Below are 23257 nucleotides of genomic sequence, written 5' to 3'. Positions count from 1 at the left end.
AAGAGCAATCAATTAAAATATGTAATTTGCTTGTTTGTTTACTATTTTTAGAATTCTTATTTGGTGCATTAAGTTGTCAATCCCATGTCAGGTTCCTGATTTTCTCTATTGTAATGTTGCTGGCCAGGGAAACCTACAAGTCTTGCAGCCTCTGCATTTAGAAAGACACGAACACCCAACAGGTTCCATTGAGTTGCAAAGTTTTCTGATTTACTTATATGTGTTTTCTTCAAAATTTAGGACTGAGGAGAAGAGGGGATGGGTGGGCGGAAACTTTTTTAGAACAGGAAGACTGAAGTGTACTGCAGATGCTAAATAAATGTGCAGTGATGCTATTTAGCTTTTGAAATATTTACTTCAGTGGAGACAGATGACTCAAAGTGGTTGTAGTCCCAGTTTAGCTTCTTAGGGGTAAACTTGAAAACTGGCCTCAATTTTCTCTTCTCTAAAATGGGGATAATAATAGCACCTATCTCATAAGGTTTTTGTGAGAACTAAATACAATAATCCACATAAGGAGTTTAGCAAACTGCCTGGAACAGAAATAGCAATTATTATGAGCTGATTGTTATTGTTTTTAAGTATTTTTAAAGTTCTTGTGAATGTTCATTATTATTATTGTTCTCTCTGATTTATAATGAAAATGAAAATAGATTTGAAATCTAACCCATACCACATATAACACTGGTTAAATGAGTTTTAAAAATTTAATCTGAGCTTGTAATTGAACAGTGTGAATTATTCATTTGATCAACAAGGGACAAGGAACTTTGTTAGGCAGGAAACAATTTGCAAGTCATTAGGTAAAATTTTAAATAAAGTTAAACTCTCTCCAATGTAGTGACATCCATAATTCATTCACTTGATTGTTTCAGCAGTTACCATATGCCAGACTGTACAGGTGTAGACATTAAGCAGGCAGAATCTCCATTCTTGAGGTGCTCACAGTCCACGGAGGGGAGGATGAGTCAAAGTAGGGAAGAGGGCATGTGAAGGGTGGGAGAGAGCAGGTATGCATGGCAGGAGCATGTGCGTGACTCAGCCAGTCACCGATGGTTCTCCTAATACCTTGTTCTATTTAATCACCATCTTCAATTGCCACTCAAAACGTTCATTCAATAACTATGTAACGTGTTTAAAGAGGTGTCAGGCACTCTTCAAATGCTGTGACTAAAGGACAAAGGTCTTGTGTCTATTTCCTTGCTCCTGACCTAACTTTCATGATTTAGGGTGAGGCTTCCCTCAATTTTTCCATGTCTTCACCTCTCACCTGTTCTTTCCTGTGAGCATCCTGTATTCCATCTTTTCCTGTTCTGCTCCCTTTTCTAGCTAGAGGTGTCTGGTTTATTCCAGCAAGTGGTAATTTTGGTCTATGAGGCCAAGTACCTCCACTGGAGATAAGAGATTTCTGGAAATATAATTACTATGGGGTGTGGGTCAGAAAGCAGAATTCAGATTGTTTGAATGAGCTTTGAGCTCCTTAAGGGCAGAAAAAATGCCCCATTAATCTTTTTATCTCCAGAGCCTACTACAGTATGAGGTGGATGGTAATGGCTCAGGAAAAGTTTTCTGGATGAATGAATAAGGAATGGTAGGTGAACTATTAGTAGAAATGAGATCTGGATTCTAGATCTTGGGTAGAGGGAGAGAGAAAAAATGTGATGGTCAGTGGAAGGGTCACCCATGATACTTTTGTCCCTCTTCCTATAGAAATCTAAAAATTTAAAACCTTTTTAAAAACAGGGGTGGCCTATGATTTCAGGGGAAGGAGAAAACTCCCCCAGATTCCCAGTGACTCCTCCTTTCTATTTTTGGCATAAAATTAGTTGCCTGAAGACAAAGCCTTTTATTTCACAATTAAGGGTGCAATTAAAAATGCAAATGCCTGAAAGAGTAGGCATAATGCTAATGAGTCTCAAAGTATAAATGAACAAACAAAATCTATTCTGCTTTACAGGAAGCACCCATTTAGGAGGCAGACTCTAAGTGCTTAGAGGGATAAAGGGACTTGCTGCTCACCTAACAAGTCCCAGGTGGCAGGCTCCTTCACAGACTTAGTTTAACTTAATCCGAACAACAAGCTTGTGGACTAGGTATTATGTTCATCTGATAAATGAGACACTCAAGTTTTAGAAATCAATAAGCTATGAATTCTGGACTAGAAGCCAGGTCTACCTGGAGGAAGTCAGTACAAAGTATAAAATATGCAGAAGTTCTATCAGTATGAATTTAACCAGTGCCCCTATGAGATTAACTTCATCTTCACTGTATTGTAGCAGAACACGCATGGGCTTCAGAGAGAGACGTATTGGAGTATAGAATCTGGCTTGGCCACATAGCATCTTGAGTGGGTTATTTTTAAACCTCTTTGGCCTCTGCCAAGCTCCTTCCTTCTCTGTAGAATGGAGATGATAATCATATTTATGTCACGGTACTGTTCTAAGGTTTAAATGATGTCAGGAGTGAAGTAGTGGCACATGAGTTCTCAAGCCCCTCATTACATGGCCCACAGTCTTCATCTGCACTCTGCAGTGCCCTCTCTGGCTCTCTTCTGGTTTCTCAAGTCGAAACTTTCTTCAGACTTTCTGCTTCATCCTATTAAACTGTTTCAGGTACCTGATAATGCCACCAACCACACTCCTTCCCCAGTAGGATTTTAAGAGAGAAAAGTAGTTTTTATTTCCTATTCTGCTACGGCACATTCAATACATTTATGAGTGAATAAATGATGATGTGGCTAAATAAGAATATATTAGTGAATGGATAAGAGGCAATAAAAATGCCATTGTCAGCTAACCCTGTGCCAACTATCGGGCAGGGGGTGTGCACATAGCTGACTGCAACATGTTCTCTGGAGACAGTGGCTAAGAGCATGTTGGGTCCAAGGTCAGAGGGAAAGAAGGTAAGAATCTGATTTTTATTAGTCCATAGATTTCATGGCTTTGCCTAAATGTCCTCAGGAAATCCATAGCCAAGTAAGGTTGGAAGCAGTAATGCCACTGGAGCAAAGTCCCCTCCCTGTCAGGCTCCATTTCACACTCTCCCTTACCATCCTCAAGTTACCGACCAGCAGTTCAGTGGGGCAGGAGGCGGAGTGGATGGATATGCTACTGTTCAAGGAAAAAAAATGACCAGAGTCTCTTACCTACATGGTGACGTAGCTTTTCCCTCCCACCAAAATCAATCAGGTGGTGTGGAATATACTAAATAAAACGTATGCACTTCACAGGGCCTGGTTTTCCAAAGCCTTGCAGTTTCAAATATTGACCTTGCAAGGACAGGAAATTTTCTTCAGGTTTAAGTCTCTGTTGCAAGATAAGGATTGTAGCACAGCAGGTTGCTGGCTCAAAGACAGACTAGTTACTGATTGTTCTATAAAGATACTGAGAAATTGCTGTTAAGAAGGAATGTTTGCTAAGATCAAACTGTTGTTGATAGGACCACTTAATTGCCTTACTAGAATGTCATCTGGCTTGTTTCACTGAAAGTTATCGGCCTATACTGTTAAACTATAATCCCACCTATGTCTCTTCCTGTAACTTCCTGGTCTGGAAAATAATGCAGGAAGAAAACCCCAATTCGGGGTTAATTTCCCAAATGGAAGGGTTGGCTCTCACTCGAGCATACCCAGGGAGATTAACCACTTCGGGGCCTCAGTGCTCAGTAGATATGGGCTTTGAGTAATCCTTTGCGTCTCTGTCACCCAGGGGAAGTGGGGTGATAAATCCGTGGGGGGTGAAGCAACACAAAGCAACAAGGTGGGAACTCTCTTCCCCCAGAATCAAAGCTCATCATGATGAAGTGTCCTGGGTGGGATCTGTTTTCTCAAGACTGCCTGCCTTTGACGTAACTTCCAGCCTTAGTTCACTGGAGTAGAAAGACTAATTGCATTGAGAATGAGGTTTGCCCTGAGCCCTGCCCCAACCTCAAGTCCTCTTACTAAGAGGGCATAGGTTATGTGCACTTGTGTAAATCCATTATTGAATTAGGCTCCAATTTTAAGAGAGTCACAGAGTTCAGTGGCCAAATGAAGCAGCCTAAAAGGCTTTGCAGTGCCAGACGTTTCCTGGAAATCCCAGTACCATGAGCAATGCCTGCCTCCTGAGGATACAAACAGACTCCATGCACTTGGTGTCAGCTCAGCTGGTACTGGACTTCCAAACGACTGTTCAAAAATATTGGTTTATATTTTTTCATTTTCTTTCACATCTATATAGGAAAGATAGTCTTGGAATTATTTCACTTATTCATTCAAAAGTATTTACTAACGTGATTTCTTCATGCCAAGTGCTGTGGCATAGGCACTAGAGATGTAATAAAATTAAGACATAAACTAGGTTTTGCAGGTTCCGTATTGAATGGTATCTCTATATCTGGGAGCTTTACCATGAAACTTTAATAAGGACCAGAGTGGTCACTATTTTAATAGATGAGTTTCAAATACTAGTGATCTGCTGGGAAAATTTCACTATATGAAGCCTTATAGACATGTTATAAAGATTAAAATAATTGCAAGGCACATAACTCATGAGATATCAGAAAATGACAGTTACGATAATGGTCTGTATACTATTTGAATTGCCTGCAGTTATAGACTATGAGTAACTCGAGGGAAGGAGGTCTGTGTTCTTATTCATCTCTGTGTCCTTAATGTCTTCTGCAGACTGGTACATTGCAGGTAAGTACATGCACCATGTTTGTTGAATGAAAGAATCAATGCACTAATGAGTCAATATATGAAAGCCTTATGTTAAACAATGGGGTAAGAGGCCCACCTGAGTGCATTTGTCATATTATAGCCTTTGAAGCAAAAACAGTTTCAAGATGCAGCAAGTTTTAGTAAAATGTGGACTTAGAGCCATTGTAAATAAACTGTGAGCAGAGGGCTGGAAGGGAGTGAAGAATACAGAGGGGAAGTAGAAATCACATGGTAAGGGACACTAATGACATCTGTGAAGAACTGGAAGGTCCAGCTGAAGACTCACATGCAGTGAGTCTTCTTGTCTTGTGGCTCCATTTGAATTCTTTTCAGGCTCTGCCTCTGGGTAGACTCTTGTTTGAGTTCAGAAATGCCTGATGAGTTGACAGAGCCGGGCAATCTGGAGCCTTGGAATCCTGGCCTTGCTTTTCAAGCTTCATGAGGTCTTGAGGAACAATAATCTAAAAGGTTTCCACGGTTGTCTATCCTTCTTCCCTTGCTGAAGGAAAGCAATGGGACAAGGCAGGCTCATCTCACTACTGGGAAAACAGTGCCTTGTTCAAATCAATTTTATTGTCTTTCTGTCCTACAGGGGAAAGGTGGCCTTTATTATTGATGATGAATATCACCAACATTTACCAACTGCATCCCATGTACCAGGTATTTAAATTCACTATTTTATTTAATCATCACAACCACTTTATGATATGTTATTACTATTCCCATTTTCACAGATTGAAAAAAACAACAACAACAAAAACTAAGGCCAGAGAGACTGATTTGTCCAAGTTCACAGACCTAGAGAGTGACAGAACCATGACTCAAATGTTTTGCTGTCTAGCAGAATCTAGCAACTGTGCTCTTAGACACTGCTTTACAATGTCTCACAAGCAGGAACTGAATGTCTGTGCCCATGTCTAGTCTAGCTCTGTGATCTTGGCAGAATCACTTCTCTGAATTTCAGTTTCTTCACCTGTAAAATGAAGGCAATATCCCCTGACTCATAGAATTGTTGAGAGAATTATGTGAAATAATATATGTAAAAAACTGGCTTAATGGTTGACCCATAGAAGATGCCCGACAAATATTTCCCTCCACTTTCACTTCCTCATCTGTATTAGGGAGAGCTGCCTTCCAAGCTGGCTAGAACACCAAGGTCTAGGGATCTCAGAGATGCTGAATGTTCTGTACTGAAGATGCTCTCTGTCTCCTGCTTGTCTGTGTTCTGTGTCATCTGCCTAGAATGCTCCTTCTTGTTAAAGACATCTGCAAGCTGTAAATCATGACCTATTAGTGAGTTATTAATTCAAGTTGATTAGTTGTGACTTTCATCAAAACAGAGAGAAACAAATAGAATGTAAAATGACAAAATACACTCTACATAAAAAAGTGTTAGTATTATTTAATGACAATTTTCTTGCAGCTTCATGTGTGTATGTATTTACTGGGTAATGATAAAAAGTGTATTTTCTTCTTCGGGTCAAAAGTTTTGAAAGTCTCTAGGTTAGCTCATATAAGACTTCACGAATCAATTCAGATATTGCTGCATTAGGAAGTGATCAAGATTCCAGGCCTTTCTAGAGCTAACTGAGGTCTTTTCATATCACGTTGCATTTAATTGCCTTTCCCTAGTCTGTTTCCCCGACTAGACATGAGTTTCTTGTGAACAGGAAACATGACTGTTACTGTGGGGTCCTCAGTGTCCATTATAGGTCCTGGCACAGAATATACGCTCAAAAAATGTGAATGCTTGAATAAATCATAGCAACTGATTCTCTTAAACACAGATTCACAACAGAGAGCTTATTCACTTGAAATCTCAGAATCACTACCTTTTATTAACAAATGAACATGGGCCAAGTTTTGCTTTTCTGTTCTTTCTTACGACCTTTTACTCCCAATTGGTGGACTGACTGGCTTTTCTTTCTTGCTCTCCCCATTCTCCCAATGTGTTGTGTGCTCTTTCCTTTATCAAAAGAAAAGATTGTTCTTTAGATATTTGCACTTTTGTGTGAATTTAATCCCCTTCCTATATTCGAGTATCTCTGACCTTTCTTAGTAGCATTTAAATATAAGGGTGCATCTCTATCGGTAGCAGGAAAAGGCTTTTTCTCTATTATACCAGCTTTTTACCAGTGGGAAGGTAAGAAGCGGAGGGCATATTTTAGAGGCAGGGAGATCCTCACGAGCTCATCAAGTCACTCCACCTAGGCAGTCACCTACTCTCTTTACCCATAAAGAGAGCCTCGAAATCCATGCAAAAAATCCATATTCCAATAGCTCAGAAGCCTAACTGTATCTACATTTGAAGAAATGGTAATACACTTATGGAGCATTTTGAAAAATATCATTCATATTTTTACCACTTTACCTTTAAGTTTCTACAACTATGTTTCACAATGTAGGAAATATGCAGGACAAATTAAATCGAACATATCTAAATCATTCCCATGGGACATGTACAGTCTTATGATTAGCAACAATTGATTCCATTTGTACGGCATTACCAAAGCACTTCAAGCACCTAACACAAAAGATTAAAGGAAGGAAAACATTTACACTAGATTGGAAAATAGAGAAGGTTGGCTCAAGTTTAAAACACTGCTTGGCTCAGATAGTGCTGATTACCTCTCCCTCCCTTCAAGATTTCAGGCAAACAAATTGCTAACATGTGGGAGGATCATTTCTAGCAAGGCAACGAAGCCAGCTTCTTTAAGATTCTGAGAAGATGCATCCTCTCTGACATGGCCAGGGATAGGAGTGGGAGTGTGTTGTGTGTGTGTAAGAGAGAGAGAGGGAGGCAGAGGAGGTAACTCCAAGGGAAAGAGTGGTTTTGTGGTACAGGCAAATATTCTAAGTCAGTTAAATTGTTTATCACAGAACAAAGAGGCTGCTTGGTTTCTGATTTAGGTTTTGGCTTCATGGAAAAATATGAACAATACCAAAGAAATCCCATATGTCCTATAGAACAGTTTATCCTGTGTAACAATCCCAAAGAATTTTGTGTTTGAGTTTTTCCTCTCAGCTAACCTATTCCCTAATCTAAGAGTCGAGCACTGCCCTGGCAGAAGTGGATTGGGAATCACAGCTACAGCACAGCTGATACCACATAAACTAAGTGTTCTGGAGGCAGAGTGATGTGGGGAGAGTATGGGACTGTGGGTAGGAGATCTGACTCTGCCAGAAATAGCTGTGGAATCCCAGGCAAATATCTTCTCTCCTGAGGCCTCAGTTTCCTCTTCTGTAAATTAAACAATAGACCCGGTGATAGCTAAGCTTCTTTCCAGCCCTATAATTACAAAAAGCTAAGCAAATTGAGATGAATAATACTCCAGAATGTCATTCTCAGATGAAAGAGACATTATCTTATATTTATATAATGAGAGAAATCCTGCCACTAATTTATTTTGAGAGAGCAAGTAGTTGGCTTTCTAAAATAAGCACAACCAACTGGCACTGGTCCTATTCGAGCACTCTAGATAAAGCAAGCATCGCTATGAAAATCCTATAGCCAAAACCAGTATTGACAAAAGAAAAAACAAAGGTACAAACCTGCTGAATCCTTTTTGGTAAGGATTTGACTTAGACCTTGCTAGTCCATTTCAAGTTCTTACTTTTTTTTTTTTGGTCTGTTTTATCACCTTGCATGAAAATAAGGCCAGGGACTTTTGTAAGTTCTCCTCTGATTTTACTGTATGCATGGTCATGTTTCTTTTGATTCTATGTCTAGCAGGCATTTAAATGCTGAGGTCAGCCCTCTATGTACTAAATAAGTAGTAATAATTGAATGTTTGGAAACCAAATACCATATATTGCATGTATATTGCAGACATTTCATTTGGGGAATTTCCCATGAAGTATCGAGTATTTCTGAGTCTCATTTAAAAGAGATTCCTTCTAACCTCTAAATAAATCTCTAACTACTACTTTATTACTTTTAGTCTTTATCTCTATGTTATACTTTTATTCACCATTTTAGAGCATAAAGGTTTGATTCTGATTAACACTACTATTTCAAATAGTGCATTAGTTTTACATAATATCATCATATCATTTCACTTAATTTTCCTAATCTTTTATAACTTAATTAAGTTATTACCAACATATTTTCAGCAAGTTTTTCTAGTATTAATAACATTTTTATGCATCCTATATTTTAATAAGATAACAACTATTTGGTAATTTTTCCTTCCAGTTTTATTTTATCTAATCACTTTAATTGCATTAACTGATTTATCTCTATCCTATTACCCCAATAGGCTTTTCCCAATTTGCTACTCAAGACTAAAACATTTCAAAATTAGAAAATATTTTATATCAACAATACAACACAAGTAAGGAGAACAGAAATAGCCACAAATGAGGTTGTCAACTTTCCATCATATCTGCAATGTCACTATAAGATATGTTCTAGGGTAGTTCTCAACAATTCTTCTCACAGATTACAATGAACTGTATTAAAATAATCATCTGAAATGCAGTTGGCTAAATCTGAAAGGCTAACGGTCCATTTGATTGTTTTGTAATCTCAGGGCTTCTGAAGTACTGGAACTCCCTGGAATAAGAAGGGACTCTGTGTTTGTCAGACTGGCCAGCAAATTAAGGCCCTTGAGAAACTGCTGCCTTCCAGTATCCTGCTCCTTTCTTCCCCCTGCTGTGCCTATCTAATCCACACAAAAGATAACTTTACAGCCAATGTGGAACCAACAGGCCAAGTTCAATTCAAGGACATCATTCAGTATCTATAACGGGTACCTCATGCCAGGAAAAGAAAGTGAAATTTCAAGTAAGGAGAATATCAGGTAAAGACTCTCATGGAGTCAGGCCACATTCTGGCCCAGAGTGTGGAGTGGAGAATACGATAAGGATGAGCATGTTTCCTCCTCCATAGATTCATTTTGACCATTTGTTACTTTCCCTCTTTTGGCTGTTAGTACTTACATTATTTTTAAAAGTACAATCATCGGCACTGATAAAATTTGAAAGTAATATAGGAGACTTGTGCTGGGAACAGAAACGTGTTCATTTGTTACTTTCCCTCTTTTGGCTGTTAGTACTTACATTATTTTTAAAAGTACAATCATCAGCACTGATAAAATTTGAAAGTAATATAGGAGACTTGTGCTGGGAACAGAAACGTGTTATAGTTGAGTGTCAGTGGATCTTACTCAAGAGGTAACTAGAGGGATGAAAGGCTGGAAGACATTTCAAGTACAAGCAATCATTTTTTTCTCCTGGTAAATTAATGAGCTTTGTCAGGCAAGGAGCAAGTTACTTTTATAGTCTGAGAAACAATTGGTGATGAGATGCCACAGGAGAAAGTCTTTCTACCAAAACTTGTTAGGAAAAAGCACATAATTCTTTAGAAGAATATACTGATTTCAAATCAATACACCAAAGTTAATGCAATCAATATCAAGCAGCTTAGGAGATGATATAGGCATATTTTCTTCCCTCACTAATGGTAAACAAATATCTGGGGCTTTGGGTCCTGTACTCAATTTGAGATTTATCAGAAAAGAAAATGTTTCTTTTCATTATATTTACTGCAATCTGTGATAAGAACTTGACCTTGGATCATAACATTATCACAGAACAACTTGATAAAAGCAAGGGCCTCTAATTTAAACAAATAACATTCCAAAAATTTCTTCCGAATGGTTAAACTTATGGTCTTCAGTAATGTCAGGAGCATGGGTTAATCAGAACACATGTCCCATTGCTACAAGGTGTGGCCTTCGTTTCCCCAAGCTGGGTATTTCACGAGGCGCAGATCCGAGCAGGAGATGCTCCATTGCCTACCTGACATACAGGGAGCGTTTCTGATTGGTTCGCAGGGACCCGGTCCCGGAGCTCATGCTGTAGTTCATCATCTGCTCTCGTAGGTCATGGATTTTGGCCTCAAACCGAGCGTAATCTGGGAATGGAAACAAAGGTGGCAAATTTGGTTTTGTGCCTTCAGAGAGTTAGAAATGCTGCACAGCCAAGGCAGCCCCTTACTCTGGTTGTTGGTTCCTTCGCCAAAACACAGGGAGACGCACAACTCAAGAAGGGAATGCTTGCTTATATTATTTATTCACAGTCATTCACAAGAGAAAAAGGATAAATCAGTTACTTCCCAAAAGTTACCTAGAAAACACTCAGCCACCAAATCCCCAACTTGTGAAAAGTCCATGGGGGAAGAGAGGAGAATGGGGGAGCATAGAAAGGGAGGGAGGTGGGCATGGCTGTCAACGGGCAACACAGAGTATCCTTGTAGTGATGCAAATGTTCTCTATCTTAACTGTAGTGGCAGATGTAAGTATCTGCACCTATGATAAAATTATATAGAACTATGTGCACGCGCACACACACACACACACACTTAACTGTAGTGGCAGATGTAAGTATCTGCACCTATGATAAAATTATATAGAACTATGTGCGCGCGCGTGCGCGCGCGCACACACACACACACACACGCAGGAGTACATGTAAAACTAGGAAAATCCGAATAAGATTGATAGATTGTGTCAATGTTAATAATATCCTGGTTGTGATAATGTGCTAAAGTTTTGCAAAATGTTACTACTGGGGAAAGGAAAATGAGTAAAGGGTACATGTGGTCTCCCTGAATGATTCTTTGCAACTATATTTAAATCTACAATTATCTTGAAATTTAAAAAAAACCAACTTGATTTTTAAGAAAAAGAGCAAAAAAAATAAAGTCCATGGAATTCTGAACACTATGGTGTGTTAAGGAGAGTTTCCAGTTACCTCAGCCTGATAGACCAAAGAATCATGTGGTTGGTGATGAATTGTGTAAAAAACACCATTAAATTAAGTTTTTTCTTTCCTATGGGGGCTGCTAAAAGTTGACCAATGGGATCATACTTCAATTTTGCCCCATAATTTTGTCCACGTGTCAAATTACATCAATTCTAAGATGCACAGTACATTTAAATCAGCGTCTGAGGAGGCTGTGATTAAAAGCGTAGGTAGAAAACACTGTCATGTTAAACATATTTTAGAAACATTCATATTTGAAAAAAATATGGGTCTGAAAAAAGGAAATATAAATATTATATCGTGTTATTTCTTCATAGGGAAAACAATTTTACCATGTCAATCCAATAAAAATAAAGAAAGCACGAATAGGGTTTTAAGATATTTATTAACACAATCAGCATGCAAAAAGTTATAGCTTTTGAAGTTTGCATACTCTTGGTCACAATGTAGAAACTTTTCTATCATCTGCTTGGCAGAACAGTGTCTTGCTTGAGGAAAATTCAGTAGGTGAAAGGCTTAACTTACCCACTGATAAATTTGAAAATGTTAATTCAAATTATAAATGGTTCTTTTAATTACAAAGAAACTCACCATGAAGAATTTTAATAGAGGTCCTTAGTGCATTTCAAAAAACAATTTAATTTTCAATTTAATTTCTTCATAACTTTTCATGAAAACAAGGATGACTAAATGAATACAATAAAAGATGATCTACTTACAGAGTGTTTCAAATTCTTTATAATAAAAAGTTCCATAAAATTAAATTTAATTTTGATTAACTGAATATACATTGATTACCGTGGGCCAGGCTTTGCTAAAAGATTTGGCCTTGGTTTCCAATGATAAGTAGACAACATGATAATAAACTCTGAATGTGAAATATTTTTAAAGTTTAGTCTCTAAAATAAAGCCATAATAGTTGGCTGGAAATTTCTGGCATTTAAGCAAAGTCTGGTATTATCTAGATTTGGAAGGCTTTCTATTAAAACTTAGCTTAGAATAATAAATCCTAAATGATTAAATGAAAAGAACACATATTTAACTAAAATCTATTGACCATAATTTAAGACAGTTTATTACATTCCATTTTATTACAGACAGAAAACACTCCTTTTTAACCATCGATATAATGCTGTGTGCAGATTAAAATTACTTTAAGCATGTCATATTTTCTTGCCAGCCTAAGCGAGTCAATTGACATTTTTTGCTGGCCACCTGGCAGACACTATGCTCCTTGCTTCATGGGCATTATCTCACTTCTTCTTTTTTTTTTTTTTCCTTTTTGTCTTTTTTCGTGTCCGGCAACAGATCGCAACCCTCAGTGTCGCACCCATACCGGACCGGGACCGGCAACGGGATCGCAAACCCCGGTGCTACGCCCGCACCTCGCTCAGCCAGTGAGCGGGAACCGGTCTGCATGTGGGATCCGAACCCTTGGCGGGAGCGCCGTCACACTCCCAAGCGGCGCACTGTAGCAGTGCGCCACCGGGCTGGCCCCTCACTTCTTTTTTAAATAACAAAATAAAGTCCATGGATGTTGTAAAAATTTAAACTATAAAGAAAAAAAAAACAGAATAAAAATAGAGAGGTCCTCTTGTCTCTTCCGCCTTCCCTCACCTTTTCTTTCTTCTTGCTCACTGCTGTCCTTCCCTATAGCTTACCCTAGACGTGCATGTATGATTGTGTGCTGGATGTGTATGTGGAGACCACAGCTACATATTCTGACTTTTTTCTCCCCTTTTAACAGTGTTGCTTGGATCTTTTCCTGCCTTTCATCAAATATGTAAATATTATTTTCAATATCCTTAATTGTATTCTCCAGTTTAGATTGTAATTTATTTAACAATTCCCTTATCATTAGATATTTAGGCCTATCCAGCTTTTTGCTATTATTAACAGGAAACTCAGTATATGTATACACATTTATGGCTGGTTAGCAGAGCACCAGAAGTATATAGATCAAATCTTTGCACAAAAATCACACAGCCCCCATTAGCATTCCTCAGAGAAGAAAATGATCTGGTTTGGGACACAGAGCAGGAATTCTTAGCTTCTTCTGATCCATGCTCCATTCTATCACTTGCTAAATACCACATATTACGTCTGAGTACCGCTGAATCTCCCATCTAGAGAGATGGGGTCTTTCCTTCACAACTTTGATGACTTCACTGCTGTGATAAAAGTGTGAAATCTCACCCTACAACTGTCTTCTTCTTTAACCATCTAATTCAGTGCCCGTCCCTGACCCCCATTTGACGACTGTGCTACTTTATTGTATTTTTCACCCCAGCCTGCAGTTATTTTTACAGCTGCCCGTCTTCCCCATTTGACTGAGCTCCCTGAGGGCAAAAGCCACACCTTGGATTCTCCTTGGAATTCCCTGTTTCTAACATAGTGTCTGATATGCAGAAGGCATTTAATAATAGGTTCAAAATAAATATTTTCTGAATGAATGAAAAATGAATGAAAGAGTGAGCAGAATCATTAGATAAACCCTGGAACAAAATAGCAAGTACAAAAATTGCCCATTTTCAATGTTATGTTTTTGCAATGAAGACAGGAAACATGCATCTCCTCTGGCACTACATTTTTCAGGAGTAAATTTCTAATTTTATGGCTTTATTTCTGTCAAGGTCTTATTTCTGCCACTTCCAAATCCCTCTGTTATTTTTATTGTTCTCTAAGCGATTGCTGCGTTCTCTGTCTCAGTCGTGTCATGCATGGGAAACAGTTTTCTCGTACTTGATCTATATACAATCAGCACTTAGACTTTTATAGCTGCCACATTTTATGTATCACAACAGGATACTTGCTTTAACAATAAATCGCATTTGCCTTACTCTATGACTCATTACATACCCCAAATATTTTCTGCAATGGTTTTGAAATGTTTGGTTAGCATCATATTCTACGGTGTTTAAATTCCAAACTATGATGATTTATATTGCATTTGCCTTAATTGGAATCTATCCTGTTCTCAACTTTTCCACTTTGACAATCATATTAATCACAAAGCCTGTAATCAAAAGTGTTAATTCCTCTTTTTGCTCCTTTTGGAAAAATAATATTTAGATACAAGTAATTTAATCAGAGCAAAAACAATAAAATCTGGGTTCATGAATATGAAAGGTGTGTGTGTGTGTGTGTGTGTATACGTTCCTGTGTCGGGGGGGGAGCTCTATCTCCAACTTCTTGAACAGAAACAAGATAATAGTTAGAAATGCTCTAAAAGTATATTGGAAATCAGCTGCATAAATTGTGCAATATGTGTTTTCTTTATGTTTTATAAAAATACTGAAAATTACTTTTTCCAGCAAGTTAAAGCACAAAAGCCTACCACATAAATTAATATTAATCCCATCACCCTTCCAAGTATATTGGAAATCAGCTGCATAAATTGTGCAATATGTGTTTTCTTTATGTTTTATAAAAGTACTGAAAATTACTTTTTCCAGCAAGTTAAAGCACAAAAGCCTACCACATAAATTAATATTAATCCCATCACCCTTCTCCAAGTGTTTTACTTATACCTATGTCCTCCACTTTGGGACTTTTTTCAATCAAGTTTCTAACACCCTTTCTCAATTCCAAATCTCAAAAGAATATTCAAATGAGATTTTAAAATGCTCCAATCATCTAAAGGAGAATTTATGTTTATTGAGCACCTGCAATGGGGTAAGATCTATATGACATACTTTAAAAATTATATTATTTCTCCTAACAAAGTTTTAAGGTAGATACATTATTTTAGAGATGAGGAAACAGAGGTTCAGAGAGGTTAACTAACTTCACCAACATCACAGAGCTACTAGGTGACAGCAGAGCTTATTGGATATAGAGCTAGGATTACACCCTGGATCTCTGTGAAGCTATTTTGTTTCCATTACATCACAGTACCTATTACAACACTGCAGTTCTTTAGGATGTAAGGCTTCCTCAGTTCTCTACCCTCCCTCCTGGCATCTTGCTCTTCCCTTCATCTGCTGCATTAGTTATATATATGCTGGTCCTCTTCTCTATTGCACCACAGCTTCTTAGACAGCTAAGATGCCTTGCTTATTTCTCTTCCCCAAACCTCAAGGTCTATCATTCTACATTCTGCATTCACAGGGCTCTACTAGGTGTTTGGCATGCAATTTTGAACAAGACAGAACTGGAAAAAATTTGCTTCCAGAATGGGACACTGACAACAGCAGGCCTGCATGCATGCCCAGGGCACTGGCACAAGCCTGGTACACACCCCAACTCAACTTTCTCTTTGAACGCCTAAGTCATTTTTCAGACTTAAGATTGGGAGAAATACTGAGTCCATGGGAGAGGTACTTGCCTCAAGGGGCTCACATGCTGGTGCATACCTGCTTTTAATTTTCTGGTTTCTTGTCATAAATATAAAAATAAGCATTTGCCATTTAAACATCTGCTCTCTGTGAGGAGTATCACATGCTTTCTAGATGGTAGCAGGATGTCAATTAGCCCACCTGTGGTGGAAAGAAGCTAAATACAGTCAGGTCCATGTCACAATGAACAAAATGGGGCAGGTTAAATCTTTGTGAAAAACTACCTGGATACTAATAGAGTGAGAAGACAATTAGTGTTTCAGAGTTCAAACCCTGGAATCAAAGTTTCTGGATTTAAGTCTCGGTTCTGAGAGATGTTGGGAAATCTCTTATCTACTCACAGATAACTGTTTCCTCATTTTTAAAATGGGGAAATCATCCCTGCCCCTACACCATGTTGTTCTGAATATCTAATACAGTGTAGTTTGTTTTCATCATTCTATGCAGTACTGATTTTAAAAAGCACCATCAATTGATAATAGTATTTTTTTTTGGACAGGGTGGACAAAAATCTCATTATGACTTCACAAGCTAAAAATCAATTTTTGTAGAGAGGGGAAGATGTGAGTCATATAATCAATGTAATATGATTGTTAAAAATGTTTAAAACTAGAAAATCCCAAACAAATATATAAATGCTTTCTCTCCACTAAATTCTTAACTAAATAGTCACACATAAGAGGATCAGCCAAGAAGCAATACTTTGTCAAAATTCTTTCATATGATGATATGAAAATAATTTTAGTTACAGGGAGCTCAGAAAATATCAACAGTTTTCACTTTATTACTTCTTATTGTCTTAGTTGTCCTGGGATTTCAGAGCCAGACAGCACAGAAGGGGCTCAGCCATATGATGTTAGGCTTTAGAGATGCCATTAGAGCTTTCTCACCCTGGATGCTTTTCAAGTAGTCCCGTCAGGAAGGGTGCTGTGTTTATGAACTACTTTAGAAGGCTGGCTTCCCTCCAGATATGCATGTGGAATGCCCACCCACTGTCAAGAGAGCTGACCTTTGGACACTGGAAGAATTTTCAATGGATCTCCCTTGGCTGGTTATTCTGCCTATGGATTTACTAGCCTTTTACATCAATCTCTGCCTTAGCTCATCTCCTAGATTGCCAGCCTGCTTCTAAGTTGAAGGGGTGACAAGGAATTTTCCACTGCTAAAGATTTACAGATGTCATTTGGCTTTAGATCTAAAATAGTGTGTGTGTGTGTGTGTGTGTGTGTGTGTGTGTGAGAGAGAGAGAGAGAGAGAGAGAGAGAGAGAGATGGATTACAAGCTAATCAGAATCTAGAATCCAACTTTAACCAGAAATTCTAGATAACAGGGTGAGTTTCCTACCTTTTCTGCACTCTACAGAGAAAGAGAATGTACACATCTACTTCTTATATATCTCTGAGCATTAAGAACTCAATCAAGGACTCCATGGGGGCAAGGACATTGCCGTATTTTTTTCTGTATTTCTAGTACTTGGCGCAGAATGTGGCACATAGTTATTAGTTAATAAATGCTAATATAAATTTGTGCTGAGTTGGTGAGCTAAAGAATGACTTCAGGAAAAGAAAATCGATTCTTTAGTTCACCAGACCTACTACTAAATAGATCAACCTTTTAGCATAACTTTCAGCAACGTACTGAGTTAAGGTACACATGTCTTCTCCGTTCCTCTCTCTCTTCCTACCCCCCTTTTCTCTCTCTGTCTTCACATAGATTGGCATCATTTGTTTTGACTAGAACAATTTACTTCAGCTTGGCAAAAGAACTTTTAAAGAAGTTTCAGCCAAACACTCAGGAATTCTTTAATGTGTGAAATAAAGTATGTTTTATAGGCAAACAACAATCTGCATCCTCAACTAGCAATTTCATACAATGTGTGTACAACTCTGAAAATTAGATACATTAAATTTCAATTTGGCTTCATGAAACCTTTATGTTACTGATTCAGAAAGGCAAATTTTCTTTGATTATTAAAACTAGTGCAAAATGGAGTCAGAACAGAAACTTCCTGAACTTGGCAAAGCCTGTTTCTTTGGGCAATTGGGAGTAGTCTGGTGTAATAAGTTATTATTTTTTTAAAGGCTCTGAGATAAATCTGATCTGAGCTTGAATTTTAAGCTTACCACTAATTCACAACATGGATTTTGCACAAATTACCCAAGCTAGAGAAGACTTGGTTTTCTCATATGCACAATGGAAAAATAACACTTACCTGTTTGATAAATAAATGAGATACCATTTACCAATGGTATAGTCCCGTACCAAAAATATACTAGGTGCTCAATAAATGGAAAAGAAAAAGCCCATGAAGATCTCTTGAAGCTTTATATTCCTTGTCTGTAAAATGGAGATCAGTAATCCCCTGCTTACATCAGAACGTTGTTATGAAGATTAAATGAAGAGACAGATGTTAAAATGTTTGATAAACTGAATAGTACAGTATAAATAGTAGTCAAAAACAATTCATACCAACGTAGTCTTTAAGAAAAAAATTCCAACTTATCTACAAGAATACATCTTCAGTAGCTAAAATTTATCTCAAAAGTGGAATTTGCTTTCTGTCTTCGTTGTGGAAATAAAGCTATATAGGGCATCATGCATGACAGAGTAAATGCAAAACTCTGGTGGTGGGGGGAGAATGGAAACTTCAGGTATTATTAGGGCCCAACAGCCTTAATAACAGTGATTCTCTCCAAAAATTTTGCTAGCAGTTTGGGTGAAAGGCTCTGAGTAAGGATGCACAGGGCACTTTAATTGGTGTGATTTGTGGCCCATGGTGCATCAGAAGAAGGAACAAGGAGCTGTGCCTTCTAATTTAGGGCATAATGCCTAAGACTGCTTTCAACCACATAAGAAAACCTTCCTTGGCAAATGCAAACATTAAATCTTTGCTGGATTTGACCTGTTCTTTCGTATAAAAATCATGGAGCTAGTAGCTAAAATAATAATGCTCAAGCTTCCTGGGTTCTGCAATAATAATCAGTTAGACTTTGCCCAGTGAGAAGGGTTATATTCTCTTCTAATTATAGAACAGGGCAGAGAAAGGAGATAAAGCAGTTCTGGCTCAAGAGGTAGGGTTAGCAGTCCCCTTGGGTATGACTTGAAGGTTACAAATATCTGTTTTACTTCCATGACATTCCTATCAGATTTATCCTATTACAGCATCTTGAGACTTACATAAACATATTTTCTGGAAGGGCAACACACTATTCCTAGATAATTAGAGACACAATGGGAAGAACATTAAGAGAAAATGTGGGTCGAGAGGCTAGCCAATTTATTCAAGCTCACACAGCAGAGCTGGAACTTGAACCCAAATCTTTTAGTCCTGTCCTCATCCAATGTTGTTTTTACTACATGATTCTACACTTTCCTCCACAAGTGACTGCTAGTCTCTCTTTTGCTTCTGACACGTACAGGTCCATGGCTGTTTTAGACTGGTTTGATCATCCTAAGTAACCATTTAACAGCTAATTCCTGATACAGCTATAGATTCATATCTGTAGAGAATTCTGTAGGTGAGTTGGTAAGATCAAAATGAAAAGGCCTTGTTCGGTCTCCTCAGTATACTCCCCAAATGAGAGCTTCTCAAAATGTCATTAGTAAGATTCTGGGCTTACAATTTGAAGTCATTTGGGAACCAGGGCTCAGGCAGGTTCATGTCTGTGTGCATTGTGCACACTTGCAGCTGACTGGCAGGTTCATATTATAGCACTCTGTCCAAAGAGCATAGACTGAGCATTGACCTGGCTGAGGGGAGAAAGGAGATGCTCAGGAGAGAGAGAAACCAGCCCATGACCCTAACATTCCTTCATCTCTGGAATAGTTTAGTGCAGGGATTCCCAACAGTGCTTGCAGAGAGGAGGGTCAGGGGTCAGCAGAGGAAAATAAGGCCAAGGGTGAGAGCTGATCTAAACTGATATAACTCAACAGGCTACATGCTCTTTCTTTCTTAAAAACATGTCTTTCTTACTTTTTTTGTTTTTAAAAATGTCCTTTCTATACTTAAAACGTGTAACAACCAACTGTAATATATAGCCCTTGTTTGAATCCTGATTAGACAGAGAGGACAATTTTAAAAACTCACTATAGATTGGATATTAGATAATAACTAAAATTATTTTTAATTCTGTTGGGTGTGGTAACAGCATTGTGGTAATATAATAAAATATTCTCTTTCTTTTCTTTATACTTTCTGAATATTGTAGAAATGAGATAGACAATGTTGGGATTTGCTTTAAAATATATCAACAAAAAAAATATTTTAAGTGATCTACGAAGCAAATTGGCAAACTCTTGACTACTATACAAAACGGGTAATAAAAACATAAGCATTCTTTGTATAATTCTCTCTTTTTGTATATGTTTGAAAATGTTCATCATAGAAAATTTCAAATTGGCTTTTTAAAAACATTAAATATCCTAATTTGATAAAAATTAAAAAGCTGACAACACAATGTCAGTCCTCCTTATTAGTATAGCAGACTGGGAGTGATAGGACCTGGGTCCTCCTGATTTTTCCACCTAGGTGACTTTGGTGTGTCACTCTGAGTCCTGGTTTCCTCATAGTGAAATAGGTATAGTAATACCTAGACCTAGTATCGTTTTGAGATTCTTATAGGAAATAGCCATGAAAGTGCCATGCTGCACAAATGCCTTTGTTCAATCAGCAAATATTTCTTGAGTATCAACCATGACAAGGACCTGTGCTAGACACCAGCCATATGTAATGATTCAGATGTGCTCCCTGCACTCAAGGACTTTCCATTACTACTCTCCAATGTATACTTTGATTGCTACAGAGATGGCAATTCCAGAACTAGCTCTAGCTACTAGTTTGAACACTGTCTGCAATTCTTAGCAAAGGCCAGAATGTCCCTGCACAACTCCCTAGTCTCATCATTCTTAGTCTCCCCTCCCTTTTGCTTCCTCAGACTCTGGTTTTTGGGTTTTTCTCACTGTCCACTGTCTCCCAGCTCTAAAACATTACCCATGCTGTTCCCTCTGCCTGGAACGCCTTTCTCATCAGTCTTCATTGAGCTACTCACTCTTCCCAGCTTGTCTTAAACATCACTTCTTCAGACACTTCACCAAGCCATGACAAGTCCTTCCTTCAAATGCAACACATACTTTTCCTTTGCAGTACTCAGCATAGATACAATTATTTGAGTATGTATAATTAAACACTGTAATTATAGATTACATTATTTAATATTTTAAATATTATCTAGAATAATAATAAATACATAATATTACTATTTAAGTAATATTCTAATATTACTTAATATTTGTGAAGCACATAGCAGGTACCTGACAAATGTTTGACAACTGAGGGAGTGAAGCTGCTAATGTGGCCATCCTTCCCTCATACTGATAAAAAAGTGATCTAGCTGATTTGAAAAGTGGAGAATTTGATAAATACAGTCTATTCCTCTAAAGCTCTCCCACCAAAAGAATTTTCAGTTGAGTTGAAAGGAAGAATCACCAGGGATATGGATTGAGATAATTATTTACCTTTAACTTCTTTCTCAACATAACTATCTATTTCTGAATCCTAAAGTCACCTAGCCAGATTCTTCAATCCTAAAATTACCTTTCGCTGCTTGAGATGCTGTATGTGTTCCTATCTATCATCTTAATGTTGCAAGAATTTTATGATATGCCACCAGAAAGTCACATAATGGAAACTTAGCCACAGCCCTCAAACACACAAACAAACAAAAACTGAATAGAATTTCTTCAGTGCAATTTATGGTAACAATTTTATGCTTGATTTAGTTATTTCTCATGGCGTAGGAAAAAAAATCTTTTGCTTATATTGGTAATTACTTTTTTTTCTATAAAATTGTTTCTCTGATTTTTGGCAAAAAATCTGTGAGAAAGTGATGGACTCCCTGGGTATGCATGAAATTGAAATTGTCATTTAAGTAAGGATAATATGTACCCCTATACTGTACTCTGCATAGTACCATTTGCTAAGAAATTTAAGCTCTAAAACAAAGATTTTATGAAACCACTGAGTACCTTTTAAGGGACATATATTTGTCATTTAATCCCTAGTGCTGTGATAGGAAGACTGGATGGTGAATAAAAAACCTAGAGGCTATTTAGGCATCTCTTTCAATGGCTGGGTGAGAAAGGTGAGAACGATCGGAATGGAGAAGAGGGGACAGAGGTTTGGGAGGTGTAAATAAGAGACTTTGCTGATTAATTCAATGTGGCACATGAGAAAGAGAAATGTTCCAGGTTCCCCCAGGTTTCTAGATTGGACAACTGACTGAGAATAGAAAGGAGCCGCCATTGAGGAGAGCAAAGAAAATGACATAGATCCCATGTTGGGAGGACACGTTGAAGGGGACGACATCATTATGGCCCAGAGTTCTTGGGCCAGGCTTTCTTAATTCCAGTGCTAGGAATATGGGGAGGTATGACTTTAACAACTAAAGCAATTTATAAACCAGAGACTTCCCTGGGCCTAAGGAATAGTTACGGATGAGGACTGTGCTTGTGGTGACAGATAAAAAGTGCTGGATGAAACACTAATCTGATCATTCTGTCCTCCAGACTCATGGAAAAATTAAGATATGGTAAAAGTAAGTAACCATTAGAAACCAACCTTGATGCACAAATAAATACAAATATGCTAGGGGAAAGTTGATCCCTGCAGAACTGAAACAGGCAAATTTATCTTTCCTCTTGATTAATAGTTTAAGGAGAAATCCCAAGCATGTTGCCTCTGGAGATGTAGGAGTAGCTCCTCTAATTAGACTCCAATCTGAACCATGAGGGTGAGGATCAGAAAGCTGACTCAGAGCCTGGTGTCAATTATTTGCAATTTGCACAACGAAAGCTAAAAATGTGGAAAATGCAGGATGACTGAAGCCCAGTCCTGGGTGTTGTTTTATCACAGTCACAGAATAAGTTCTTTCAATTGTTATTTGCTGGCAAATTTATTCTCCATCTCCTTTAGTCTGGGCCTGGAATATATTTATGAGACTTGCTTGGAGATGGTATACGTGCATCCAATCCAAAAGTCAGGAATCAATGCACGTCAACAATTTTCCTGTTTATTTAAACCAAAACTGAGCTGGTTTCTATAGATCAATCCAAGAAACTACCCATTTTAATACGATCTAGTTATGTTTGCCTCACCAACAGAGAACTATAGTAGACATAGCAGGTCTCTATTTGGACCATTTTGGATTCATCAAGAAACAAGAGGGTGTGAAAAGAACACCTTTCAGACAAAAACCAATCTTGAATAGAAATTTGATATTCTTTGCCCAAATTGCTTAGTTTATTTCCCATTTGGAAGCATTATCTGAATCCTTTTTAATTTCTTTTTTGTTTGTTTTATCTCCTATATAGAAAAAAAAGCCTCTCCCCCTTGGAGAACAAGGAAGGAAGGAAGGAAGGAAGGAAGGAAGGAAGGAAGGAAGGAAGGAAGGAAGGA

The 23257-nt window shown here is 37.9% G+C and overlaps 1 pseudogene; it reads right to left on the bottom strand.

Annotated features, from left to right (window-relative positions):
* Positions 1 to 23257, bottom strand: part of LOC103601516 — a 145243-nt pseudogene that overhangs the window by 81149 nt on the left and 40837 nt on the right.

The sequence above is a fragment of the Galeopterus variegatus genome, unplaced genomic scaffold (genome assembly GCF_000696425.1).
Source record: "Galeopterus variegatus unplaced genomic scaffold, G_variegatus-3.0.2 Scaffold3767, whole genome shotgun sequence".
NCBI classification, from domain to species: Eukaryota; Metazoa; Chordata; class Mammalia; order Dermoptera; family Cynocephalidae; genus Galeopterus; species Galeopterus variegatus.
Note: the sequence above shows the minus strand (reverse complement) of the source record. Positions and strands in the feature narration are given on the sequence as shown.